Source organism: Protopterus annectens, chromosome 1.part2 (genome assembly GCF_019279795.1).
Source record: "Protopterus annectens isolate FY-2018-M chromosome 1.part2, PAN1.0, whole genome shotgun sequence".
Classification (NCBI taxonomy): domain Eukaryota; kingdom Metazoa; phylum Chordata; order Ceratodontiformes; family Protopteridae; genus Protopterus; species Protopterus annectens.
The window spans coordinates 1,016,260,079-1,016,273,899 of NC_056727.1; positions in this window are offsets into that span (position 1 = coordinate 1,016,260,079).

Consider the following 13,821-nt stretch of genomic DNA (forward strand, 5'->3'; position numbering starts at 1 on the left):
CATGATAGGTCATGAGATCATGGACCTGAGCATACTTGTGAGCCGAGGTCATTCAGCAGACATCAGTCACATTCAAGAAGCAGCAGTGCATCTGATTGTGGACATGGAAATGCCAGGGCAACTCCTGCCATAGCCAGTTCACATGGTCAGAAGTGATGATGATGAACTGTCATCTCTACCATGCATGGCTCACACTAGTCCTACATACAGTCCATAGAGCTAGCGCAGAGCTAGGCTGTGTTCTTGCAGACACCCACAGACACGTTTCACCTTGAGAGCCCACAGAGGCACACACATAACAGTTATGTGTGTCAGTAGTGAGGCTTACAGCTCTCAGCGGTCATTTGCTATTTTATTCAAATGTCTACCTGTCTGTCTTTCTTGCTCACATGCACTCACTACCTTTTGTGTCAGCCTAGGCCTCCTGCCCCCCCCCCCCCACACACACACACACATGCACACTACATCCTGTGCAAATGATGATGACTGTGCTAAATCCTTGATTTTCTATCTTTTGGATTCAGGGATACATAAGTCTTTTGTCTAATGCCTAGAGTGTGTAAATGACTGAGTACTTAATATGTCTGTGTTTGTGATGCTCTTTTGCAAATTGTAATGCTTTTTTAGATGTTTTTGTACTGTGTACATGCCTCTCAACCTCTTAGAGCAACAAGGCTGGATCACGTCATAAATAAAAGTGGGACAAAGGCCCAAAAATAGGGAGGATGTTGAAATAGTTTGATCTTACAAACTTAGAAAGTTGATAAAATAACAGGTTTTGCATTAACATATGATTTCTCTGTGGGATAGGAAGTCGGAAACTGAAATGTGTGTCATTATTTTCTAACTTCAATCTTTAATGATTTGCCAGTACAAACCACAAGGCCAAACTATGGACATTCTGTGAAAATCTATACATTTGAGAGGTATAAATGTGAGAATCTTTGATGCGTGAGTTGATAGAGAACACATGTATTGACATAAGTCAGTGCTGTAACATATTGATATCATTGCTTTAAAAATAGCCCACCTCATACTTACATTAGCAAATTACAGTATGAAAGGATATGCCATTCATTTGTGTTCTTAAACATTTATTTTTCTATTCCAGGTTCACACTTACCTTGGAAGTTTGTCAATTGCAAGAGTTTTAATTTGGGGCTGACTCTGTCTGATACTAGCAGTACACAGACATTACATGGATAAGTAAAGGTTGTGAGCATCACCTGGCATCAATGTCACTGTATATATATGTGTGTAGGATGTAGGTTTTAGCCCCTTAGGTGGTGAGCGTGTGTGCTAAGCATTGCCTATTGGCCAGTGTGAGGGCATATTATGCATGTCTATGTCTGCCTACACCCACAGTGGCTGGTGGTTCCCCCTCTGACTCCTCACCTGCGTGTGGCTTTGGTGACCTTGCCAGTGGTGGTGGGATGTGTGGTCTTTCCCCTTGGTATTCCTGCTGAAGCCACTTTTTCAGAACAATATTGTAAAGCATGGGACAGACAATGAATGTATCTAGGCATTGGAATCGTGACTTCAGCAGCCTAAAAACACATTCTATGATATTTCTTGTTTCAGTGTGTGCCTCATTATAACATTCTTCAGGTTGTGTGTGCATTGATGATGGACATCATTAGCCATGGTCTAAGTGCATAACCTGTGTCCCCCAGAAAATAACCCTGTGAGATATCTCCTCAGTAAACATATCATACAGTTGATAGTTGTGCCAGACGTGTATCATGGTAACTGCCTGGATTGCCAGCACCTACATTCAGGATGATTCCCTTAGCATTACACATGACTTGGCAGTTATTGAAGTGGGAGCACTTTCTATTCATGTACACCATTCCCTGTTCCCCAGGTGGCGCTTTAATTCCAAAGTGTGTACAGTGTATGGTACCCAAGACTTTAGGGTAGTGTGCTACAGGGTAGAACTCCTGCATAGTTGTGGCTCTGTCCTCAGGTATATGGGGTAAATATATGTAGTCACTGGCATGTTGTATCACAGAATTCAGGAATTGATGTAGGATCCTGAATGCTGATGCCTGTAAAACCCCTAGAATGTCCTCCGCTAGTCTCTGTAAGGGTTCTGTAGCTAATATTCTAAGTGCTACACACATCTTAGTCTCCAAAGGTATTGGTCCCCCCCCACCCCGTTTTCCCTTGATCTCATTTGAGGATGACAGAAGTTGCAGAGTTCCTGTAGTGTGGGTCTATCTACCCTATAGTGCTCTACAATTTCCCCTTCGTGCAGACTCTGAAAAGTTAAATGGGGTCTAAACACCCTTCTCCTTCTTTGCTGTGGTCTGTTAGCAGCAGTAGCTGCACAGACTTGGGTTTGTTGCACATACATATGGGTGCAGGTTCAATAAAGCCTGCACGATCAGCTAAACCCATGTGCTCTTTGCACCATGCACACAATAGCTCACCATTTTGTTTTCAGTATGTGGCTCTGCACACTGTGTAGATCCACGCAAACATGATAAACCTTATGTCATGCTAATTATAGCATAAGCAGCTGAATCGTATGCTAATCAACCAATCCAAGATGGGGGAGCTATTCAACAAGCTATAAAGCAACTGTGTAGACTCAGTACTGTTTTTTCATGTGAATTCCAACACCTATTGGACTACAACCAGGTATACTAGGCTACATGGTAAGAATGTTAGGTGCTACTGTTTCTGTTATTCATGTGTATGTGCAGCAGGCCGAAATCTATTCTATTGTTGCTAATAGACCATGGCCAAGAAGGAGAAGGGTGAGACTGGAATGTACACATTACAAAAACCTGTAAGAAGACAGTACAATTTGCAAAACAACATCACAAACATGGATATACTAAGCACTAAGTCAGCCATGCACCCTGAGCATCAGACAAAAGACTTAGGTATCCCTGAATCCCAAAGATAGAAAACAAAGATATGGCACAGTTATTATCATTTGCACAGAGTGTTGTGCATGGGGGGGGGGGTCTAGGCTAACCAAAAGGTAGTGTGCACATATGAGTGAGAAAGAGAAACAGGCAGACATTTGGATAAATTATCAAATGGCCACTGAGACAGAGTGCACTGTAAGCCTTACGACCAACCCATGCAACTATTGTGTGCATGTGTGTGTGCGTGTGTGTGTGTGTGTGTATGTGTCTGTGTGTGTGTGTGTGTGTGTGTGTGTGTGTGTGTGTGTGTGTGTGTGTGTGTGTGTGTGTGTGTCTGTATGGGCACTCCAGTTGAAATTAGTGTGTGAGTGTCTGCAAGAACACACCCATGCACTGTGCTAGCTCTATGTCTTCTTATGTCAGACAGGTGTGAGCCATGCATGATAGAGGTGAAAGTTCATCATCATCATTTCCATCTATGAGAACTGGATCTGCCAGGAGTTGAACTGGCACATCCATGCTCGCTCACATTCAGATGCACTGCTGCTGCCTGAATATAACTGATGTCTACTTTATGAGCTCTCCTCATGAGTACACACAGGACTATGACCCCATGGCTTGCCATGTGTGGTTGTGGACACCTCAACCATTGAAGGAGAAATGGATGTAGTGCCAATATTGGAGCATGATTGGCCATGGCCATGTCAGTTAATATCAGATGATGTGGCTGACCTATGTCCATGTGGATGCCGTCCACTCCCAGCAAATATTCTATCACAGATGTCTCACATTCCAACATGCCATTCATCCAATCCATTGAATTGGCAATACAGTGGAAGCAGTCACACATGTCAGCCTGTGCCACATATAAAACCCTAAGCATTTCCTCGGATGTTCTATTGGAATGTGCCTGCACCTCCATGATGGCCATAACCATATGTCACGTGGCATGAAAAGACATACCAGGACAGCTAAAGGATGAAGAGCAAGCCTCCTCAGAGCACCCCTAACAACCCTCTTGCATGTTACCTCGCCTACACTTTGGCTACACTACTCTGATAGTGTCTCACCCTCCACATGTCCAAAATCTGAGGGCTCAGTGGAATAAATTTATATAGGACTACTGGCTATGCCTGATGGAATTACAGGGAATGACTGAATATTGACCTCAGTGTCAGATTCAACCTCTGCAAACCCCAACTTTGGCCGCCATCAACACCAGAGTCTGCTGATACTCTGATATCAGGTGGTAAGATTCCTATACTTCCACTGTCAAGATAACATGTGATAATAAGCGACAAACACAAAAAAAGAAATTAATAGTTACACTACCAGGATTTAACATATACTAACACTGATGCCACTATTACAGATGATACAGCAATGCACACACACTCATGATACCCACCTCACACATATGGATAAATGCATATTTCTGTCAAATGCTCATCAGTACAGAAATGAAAATGTTTGGCTTACCATGTGCAGATGACACCATATTTGATAGGAAGGATCATCCTGAAAGAAGTTAAGCAAAACGTAATGCAACCATTACAATAACAATAACACAAGTGGAAACATTTTTGTCCTTTATATGTCCATTAACAATACATTCAACTGGAACTTGTATGACATGTCCACCCCAAGCCCATGTGTAACGAACTAAAATGTGTTGTTAACTGTATCAGTCTTTAAATAGGTTCTCCCCTCCCCCCCCAAAAAATATAAACCAGCTTAACTATTGCTTTCAATATTTTACTATACAAAAAAATTTTAAAAAATTGACATATGTTAACCTACCAGGAAGCTCCTCTTGGGACATACTTTTCCTTCCTGCAACTGCAACACCAACATCAATCGTATGGTGTTGCACACTTTCCACTGAGCTCTCTGGATCCCTGACAGTGGACAGGAACTCTTCATTTGGTGTCAGTGGTGGCTCTGTAACAGGCTCCCCCCTGGTAACCAGCTGTCCATGGCCCACTGCAGCTGCTCTCTTCCGGGCTGATGAAATCATGTCAGTGACCCTAGGATGCACCTGATCATATGTCCTGCTGTGTCCCCATAACATTGACTTTGTTCACTATCTGGTTACAAATTTGCATTCTTCCACACATATCCCCATGTCCTCTCTTAAGCAGAAATGCACCATGTTGATGAAAGGCTTGTTCAATCACATCATTCTCTGAGTCACTGAAGAGGGGTTTGGAGGGATTTGGACACTTGGGTGCCATAGTCCTAATTGACATAAAACACAAAAGAAGGATACTACACAAATATCACATAAATAGACGTCCTGCTAAGATATTATGCATATTATTAGTAATATTACCCACTGGAGAAAGCAAAATCTTTAGTTATTCAAACATAAAAAGAGTTATGTGATTGTAACAAATCCCAGTCACACACAAACCAAGGTTTGATCCAAAACAGGTACTAGCAATAGCAAGACAAATATCTATAAAAACAACAGACAAATGTCATTTTGTACCAGAGAAGGAATAACACATCAGTCAGTTGTTATAAATGCTTTCAAATACACTCTCCCAAAAACATATGTACACTTTTATGACAGAACAGTCATTTTTATGCAATTGCCAGTCACCTCTACCTGTGTCCAGCACTCCCCTAGAGATGTCTATGGGCCATCCTAGTAGGACACCCCTGTGTCATTAACAATATAGGACATTTGCATTTCAATTAAATAACATAAAAGAGTGTACAGAGAAACAGTTGTAACAGTAACACTTGTGATGAAAGTTAATAAGGCTCTGCATCTGAGAAAATGCTTACGCCATCAGTAAACTTCTAAGAAGTGCATATAGATAAAAGTCGCATCTATATATATTCAGGGGATTAAAAAAACTACACAGTCATTTTCCATGTGCACACGGTAGCAATGAAGTTCAGATTCAGTAAGTGCCGTGTATAGGCACACACCCCAGTGCAAACAAAAACAATGTGGCATGTTAATTGCAGCATAAACAGCTGAACTGCATGCTAATCAACCAATCCAACATGGTGGTGGCTCCATACCTCTCAACCTCTTAGAGCAAGAAATCTGGACAAAGTCATAAATAAAGTGGGACAAAGGCCCCAAAATAAGGATAACGTTTTAATATTGCTCTTACAAACTTAGAAAGTTGATAGAATAACAGAGTTTGCATTAACATGAATTTTCTGAAGGGTATGAAGTCTGAAACTCAAATATCTGCTATTATTTTCTAACTTCAGTCTTTACTGATTTGCCACTAGTTTGCCAGAAAACCACACTTTTTTGAAAAATGGACCATAATTATGAGGCAAAAATCTGGACATTCTGCAAAAATCTGTACAGTTTAGAGATATGGGTGGAGCTATTTAACAAGCTTTAAAGTGTCTGTGTAGACTCTGTGCTTGTTTTTCCTGTGAATTGCAAAACCTTTGGAATACAGCCACAGAAAGGAGTCTACATGGACAGAATGTTAGGGGCTGCTGCTGCTTTAATTCATTTCTATGTGTTACAGGCTGAAGCCAATGTTGCTGCTGCCAATAGGCCTAGGCCAAAAGGGAGAAGAGTTTTTAGGGCCTGTTTAAGTTTTCACAACTTACATGATGTGGAAATTGTACAGTGCTACTGGGTTGACAGGGACACACTACAGGAACTCTGTGACCTCTGCTGTCCTCATTTCAGAGCCAGAGCCAACTGAGGGGAACAGATCCCAGTGGAGACAAAGGGATGTATAGTCCTTAGAATCATAGCTGAAGGTACCTTTCAGAGACCAACGGGACATGTTGGGGGTATCACAGGCATCAGCATCCAGGATCCTCCAACAATTCCTGGATGCTATGCTCCACAACATGCCAGTGACCACCTATATTTTCCCCGTAGTTCTGAGATGAGGGCCAGAAAATGCAGGAGTTCTGCCATGTAGCACACTACCCTGAAGTACTGGGTGCCATAGATTGCACTTGTATAGAAATGAAGGCAACACCCAGGGAACATGGTATTCTCTACATAAAAAGAAGAAGCTACCACTGTATCAACTGCCAAGTCATGTGCAATGCCAAGGGAATCACCTTGAATGTGTGTGCTGGCAACCCTGGCAGATACCACGACTTACATATCTAGCACACCTCCCAACATACCTCTCAACTGTCCTGATTTAGTCATAATTTCCAAATTTAACACTGTAATTCTCTGCTCTTCCCGTATTTCCAAGTGCCAGCCTTTTATTCCGATTTATTATTCAAATCGGCAAGTCCACTGACAAATGCAAGTTTGTAAAGACTTGCACATATTCTATAGTGACATACCAAAAGTAACGTCTTTCCTTCTATCTTGTTGCTAAGGTACTCCTGTGCCTGAAAATTCAATTGGAATGAGTCATTTATTCTGTGGCTGTGCAAGGGTGTTCTGTAAAATTTTGCTGCCTTAAAACTTAAAACATATCGTCTGTGATTTAGGCTCTACCCCCTGCATCAGTTTCAACTTGATTTGACCCACATACCATTTTGAAAAAGGGTGAAGTGTAAATGCAGTTCTGAATTTAAGTTTACATGTTCCCAGATACAAGTGAAGTTTCAGGAAAGAGTGGTATGATGGAGTAATTATTTCCTGTATTTTTTATAGTCTGGAGTTTAAGGAAGTTTTTTTTGCAGGAAAATATAAGGTATGTTAATTTCAAACTGTTATAATATTGGAGGCAAAACATATTTTAACTAGATTAGATATTTTGGAAAAATGTTAACTAAATAGTAAATAGTTTACATGTTTTGATAGCTTTACTTGTTTTGCTGAGAACTTAGATTTTTTCCCCTACTGTTATAAAATATTATTATAATATTCTGGTTAGATGAGTTAAGGATGGCAAAAGGAAGTTTGTAAAAAACCTGCACAGATAAATGCTAATTACTGAGTTAATGTGGCCTTTTGAAATTAATAATCTCAATATTTGAATTCTATGGTTTCTTTATTGGTTTAATTATTACAATTAACTCCCGTTCTCTGTCAGTGTGTCGGTGCTTGTTTAATAATAAAATGGAAGCAATATCAGATTATTTTAAAATGTGTGTGTGTGTGTGTGTGTGTGTGTGTGTGTGTGTGTGTGTGTGTGTGTGTGTGTGTGTGTGTGTGTGTGTGTGTGTGTGTGTGTGAACTCTTACTTGTGGATGTTCCAGGTGAGAATTATAAGGTGAGTTACTCAAATTGTCAAAGGATTGGGTGGGGGTTTTCAAATGCATGATTTAATCTGTTTCTCTTTTGTTTTAGTCATATTATTTGGTATCTAGATTATACTACTTCTACAATGTAGAGTTTCTGAACATTGAATTTAATGACATTAATATTTCTTGAGGCATATTTTGGCCATTTCTGTGATGCACTGTGGATAAATTTGCTTGCAGTCATCTTTCTTATAAAGAACTGATAGGGGTTCTTTTATGCTGGCAAATGGGTGACTAAGGAGAAAGCAGTTTTTTGAGGGAAAACAAGAGACTCAAGACATGTTTAAAAAGGCCATTCTTTGGTTTGGGCTAGCACATTGGCTAGTGTGATTATGATTTGAAAGTAAGATAATGCGCATCAGGGCCTTTGGTATTTGTTTACTTATTTATGTTTGCTTTCTAGCCACAGTGGTTAGCATTGTCGCCTCACAGCAAGAGGTTCTCCCGTTCGATTCTCGGCTGGAGCACCTTCTGTGTGGAGTCTGCATGTCCTCCCTGCAGTCGAGTAATGTTAAAGACATGCATGTAGGTGCGAGTGTGAATGGGCATGCCTTCTTTGAAGGTTGGGCATCGGGCTGGCAACTCGGCACCATAAAAATCCACTGGCAATCATGAGCAGACCAGAGTTCTGCTGTGGCGACCCCTAACCGGGAAAAGCCGAAAGTCTTTTTTATTCATGTTTGCTTTCTATGTCTGAAATGCAACATTTGGTTGATTTATTATATGTAACATGTATCAAAAATCAGGTGTCTAATGCAATCTTGCATGTTCTTTTGTGTTTCTGAGTGGTGATATCCTACAATCCTACCAAAAATGGGAGGATCTGTGATGGTTTTTATACATATTTCATGATAATTAGTTGTCCAGATTTTTTGCTTGATGTACCTATTTTTCAAGTGCCTTTGTCCAGATTTTTGATCTCTGAAAATTGAGAGATATACCTCCCAACTGTACCAGATGTTTGCTAGGGGGGATATCCTACAGGGTCATTTACTGGGGGATGCAGGCTATGTACTGGAACTGTGGCTGATGACACCTATCAGAAATGCACGTGGACACACACACACACACACACATACACACACACACACACACACACACACACACACACACACACACACACACACACACACACACACACCCATGGAAGAACACCATAATAAGGCACACAATCAAACTAGAAATATCATAGAGAGTGTGTTTGTGCTGAGGTCACAGTTCTGGTACTTAGATACATCTGGGAGAGCCCTGTAGTACAATCCATGGATGTGTACTGGAATGTTTACAGTATGTGCCATGTTACACAACATCATCCTGAGGAAATAGCTTCAGGAGGATCAGCAAGGAAAAGGGCCACACATCTCAACACTGATAACAAGGTTGCCACAGCCACAGGCAGATAAGGAGTCAGAGGGGCAACCACCAGCTGCTGTGGGTGTAGGTAGATGTAGGCATGTTTATTATTCCCTTGCAGTGGCTAAGAGACAATGCATAGCACAGTCACTCACCACCTAGGGGCTTGAAACCTTCCTCTTACTCACATAAATATAGTAATGCTGATGCTAGGCAACTCGGACAACCTTTACCTCCCCCTGTATTGGCTGTGTACTGCTTGCATCAGACAGAGTCACCCTGAACTAAAACTGTGGCAACTGCTGCATTTACAAGGTAAGTCCTGAACCTGGAGTGTATTGCCTAATGATATGAATGTGTGCTATATCCTTTTATTCCATTACTTGGTCCAGTAAGCAAGTAAAAGGTAGTGAGATTTATAAAGAAATTATCTTAACATATGACAGCAGAGACTTATTTGACTTGTGTGTCCATTACTAAGTAGTAGGCCTCGGGCATCAAAGATTCACACAGTCATAACTCTCAAAAATAGTGATGATCACTGCATGCCCTCAGTTTAGCACCATATGTTTGTATTGAAAAAACATTAAAGAGAGATGTTGGAAAGTAATGATACACATTCAGTTTCTGACTTCACAACCTTCACAAGATCATTCACTATAAAGTTAGGAAATGTTGATGCTATCAACTAACTTTCCAAGGTCAATATAAATCAAAGGTACAATTACCAGTTCAACACCACAAATGCATATATACTAAGCACTAAGGTAGCTCTGCACCCTGATCATTAGACACAAAGCTTATGTATCCCTGAATCCAAAAGACAGAAAACGGGGATATGGCACAGTTATCATCACTTACACAGGGTGATTTGTGGGAGGGCAGGAAGCCTAGGCTGACACAAAAGGTCAGTGAGTGTGTCTGAGTAAAAAAGAGAAGCAGGCAAACATTTGGATCAAACAAAAATGTAAAACAAGTGAGACAAAATGAATAACTGTTGTGTGTATATGTGTGTCTGTACAGGTCCTCCAGGTGAAATTGGTGTATGATTCTCTCCATGAACACATCCAAGCATTGTGCCGGCTCTACTCCTTTGTATGTAAGACAGATGCAAGCCCTGCACAGTAGAGGTGGAAGTTCATTGTTGTCATCCCTGACCATGAGAACTACTTCTGCCATGAGTTACACTGACAAGTCCATGCCCATGGTCAAATGCACTGCTGCTAAGCAACCTGAACATGACTGATGTCTGCTGGACAAGTTCCCTTCATAGAGATACTCAGGGCCTTGACCCCATGGTGTGCTATCTCTAGGTATAGGCAGCATACTCTCTGGAGCAGTGGAAGTGCTACCACTATGGGACTCTGATCAGTCATCGCCACGTTGGCTGACAGCAGATGATGTGGCTGACCTATGTCCACAAGGATGCCATTCCCCTCTCAGCAGATGTTTCATCATAGACAGCACTCATTCTATGATTGACACCTCCACAGCCCATCACAGACACCTCTCATTCCAAGGTGTCATTCATCCGGTCCATTGAATTGGCAACACGGTGGAGGCAGTCATGCATGTCATACTGTACTACATCTATAATGCTGAGCATTTATCTGGAGCACCTACAGGAACATGCCTGTGCCTCCATGATGGCTCTAAACATATGCTGCATGGCTCGGAAAGAGACACCTGCACCAGTTGGAGTAGGGACAGCAGGCTCCCTCCAAGCACCCCAATCAACTGTCCTGCATGGCACCTCACCCACACTTTGGCTACAGCCAGAGTCAGCAGGCACTGAAGCCATGGTAGCCACACTTTCCTGATCAATGGCCTCGCCCTCCACCTGTCTAATATCTGAGGGCTCATTGTAATGGATAGGCATAGGCCTACTGGCTGTGTCTGGTGAAATTGCAGGGGATGACTGTATGTCAACCTCAATGTCCATTTCAACCTCTGCACCCTCTGACTGTGCTTAAGTTTGGCCACCATCATCATCAGAGCCTGCTGATACACTGAGCCCACACTCCCAATGTCATGATCACCTGTGATAAAAAGCAACAAACACAGGAAAAAATTAATACCTACATTACTATAGTTCATTATATGCTAACAAAGTAACAGTGCTGACACTATTATAGACAGTACGGCAATACACACAACAGGCCTGACATCAACAGCACATAAATTGCTCAGCAGTACTGACACAAAAATGTTTGGCTTACCATTTGCAGATGAGATACTCCTCTGCAATCCAGACAGTCCAGGAATAAGTTAAGCACGTGGTAAGGGCAACATTATCACAATTAATAATGTGCGCTCATCAATATTGTCTGGTTGAATATACTAGAAACATGTAAAATATATTTGTATGTCCTGCATATGTGTTTTTTTGGAGCTTTTCTCCCCGGGCCTCCACTGAAAATGGACATGTATCCAGTTGGATTATCCCGGTTAACAAATGTAAAATAAAATAAATAAAATAAATTAACAGTAACACAGGGGGTAATAATCATACCTCTTTATATGTCCATTAACTGTGCTCTCAACAAGAACATGGCTGACGACTCCAAACTAACCTAGTGACTGTAGCAATCTTCAACCCCCCAAAAGGACATGACACATAAATACTATACAACTGTATTCAGCTAAGATACCAAAGCTTAGCTGGAAGCTCCTCCTGGAACATGCCTGCTGTCCCGGAAACTATTGCTCTTGACACCCAGCACGTGCTGTACTGAACTCTTCTGGGAGCTGTCTGGATGGATCCCTGATATTGGCCAGGAACTCTTCATTTGGTGTTAGTGGTGGTTCCCTAGCAAGCCCTTCCCTGGTAACCATGTGGTCATGTCCCACTACAGCTCCTCTGCTCTGTGCAGATGTGATCATGTCAGTGGCCCTGTGACACACATTCTCATATGTCCTGCAATGGCCACCCACGGCAGTCACATCATCACTATCTGGGGCCATATTTGCATCCTATGTGCCATATCTCCCTATCCCTCTTCCAGGAGAAAAGCACCATGTTGCCTAAAGGCATCCACTATCACCTGCTTCTTAGAATTGGTGAAGGGGGTCTCCAAGGATTGACATGCCTGGGTGGCATACTCCTAGTTGTCCTAAAAGGCAGCAGAAGAATAATACATATAAATATCACATAGCTACAAAATAATTGTTACCAGATAAAACAGAAAAGGTAGCCAGTCAGTATTACCCGCTGGAGAAACTTAAAGTGTAGAGATGTGAAATTTGAACAATAGGCAGGATGCAAAACCAGGAGAGTAACAAGAGCAACATATCCTTGTTTGTGCAATACCAAACTCACCTCCCCCCCGACAAAAGAACAGTCTATCCTTGTTTGTGCCATAACAGTAACTCACCTTTGCTGCCTGCAAAAAGAACAATATATCCTTGTTTGTGCAATAACAGTAACTTTCCTTTGCTTCCCCCAAAAGTGCAGAAAAATTACACATTTTGCTAACAAACCATCTCTGAAATGTGCTATCAAAGGAATTGTCCATGAAATGTGTACATATTTATCACAAAGCATTACATTTTCATGTATTGGAAGTCATGTATACCTCTGAAATGGCTTGACAAACATGCCGTTGCCATCAGTACACTTCTAAGTAATGCATGCAGATAAGTGTAAAAGCCTTTGCTTCAGATTTTTTTCTTAAATACATTACAACATATGCAGTATGTAGCTAATAAAAATTAAAGCATACCTTCTGAAGTTCAGTACTCCTCTGCACAAATATATCATCCTGAAGAAATAGAATATGTGCAGTCTTCCAGACATAAACACATCTCTTAACCATCAGTTTGCCTAGCTATATGGTTGCCTTTTTATATGGTGTAGATTCAGGGCTGTTAGCATGGTGAAGATGCAAATGAGGCATGAACTCAGTAAAATTGTTGAATCCCAAATACTTGGATCTGTATAAGAGATGTAAACATAGTGCAGACACTCCCTCAGTGTTTGTGTATAATGGATTGCAACTGTGAATTATTACTGTTTGGGAGAGGGAAAACACAGCAACACTGCAAGCTGCCTTACTTCCACTGGGTGTGCCAGGTTAGATCTACAAAGTGTTAGATGTAAGGTTAGAAATGTAAATAAGCAGCACACAATTCACAGGTTGTGTTCCTTAATATCCAAGCTGGCCTTCATTTGTTGGCAACTGCATATGATATTATTTCCACTTATTATCCTCACAAATTTAGGGCAATTATATAGAATGCCTTAACACAACATGTCTCAGATTACTGGTCAGTTAACTGAAAAATGACCAACAAGTAGAGAAATGTAAGACAGAGCTGTATATTTTCAAGCAGTAATTATAACAGGTTGTGTGATCACTGGGTGCACTACATCAAAAAATAATAA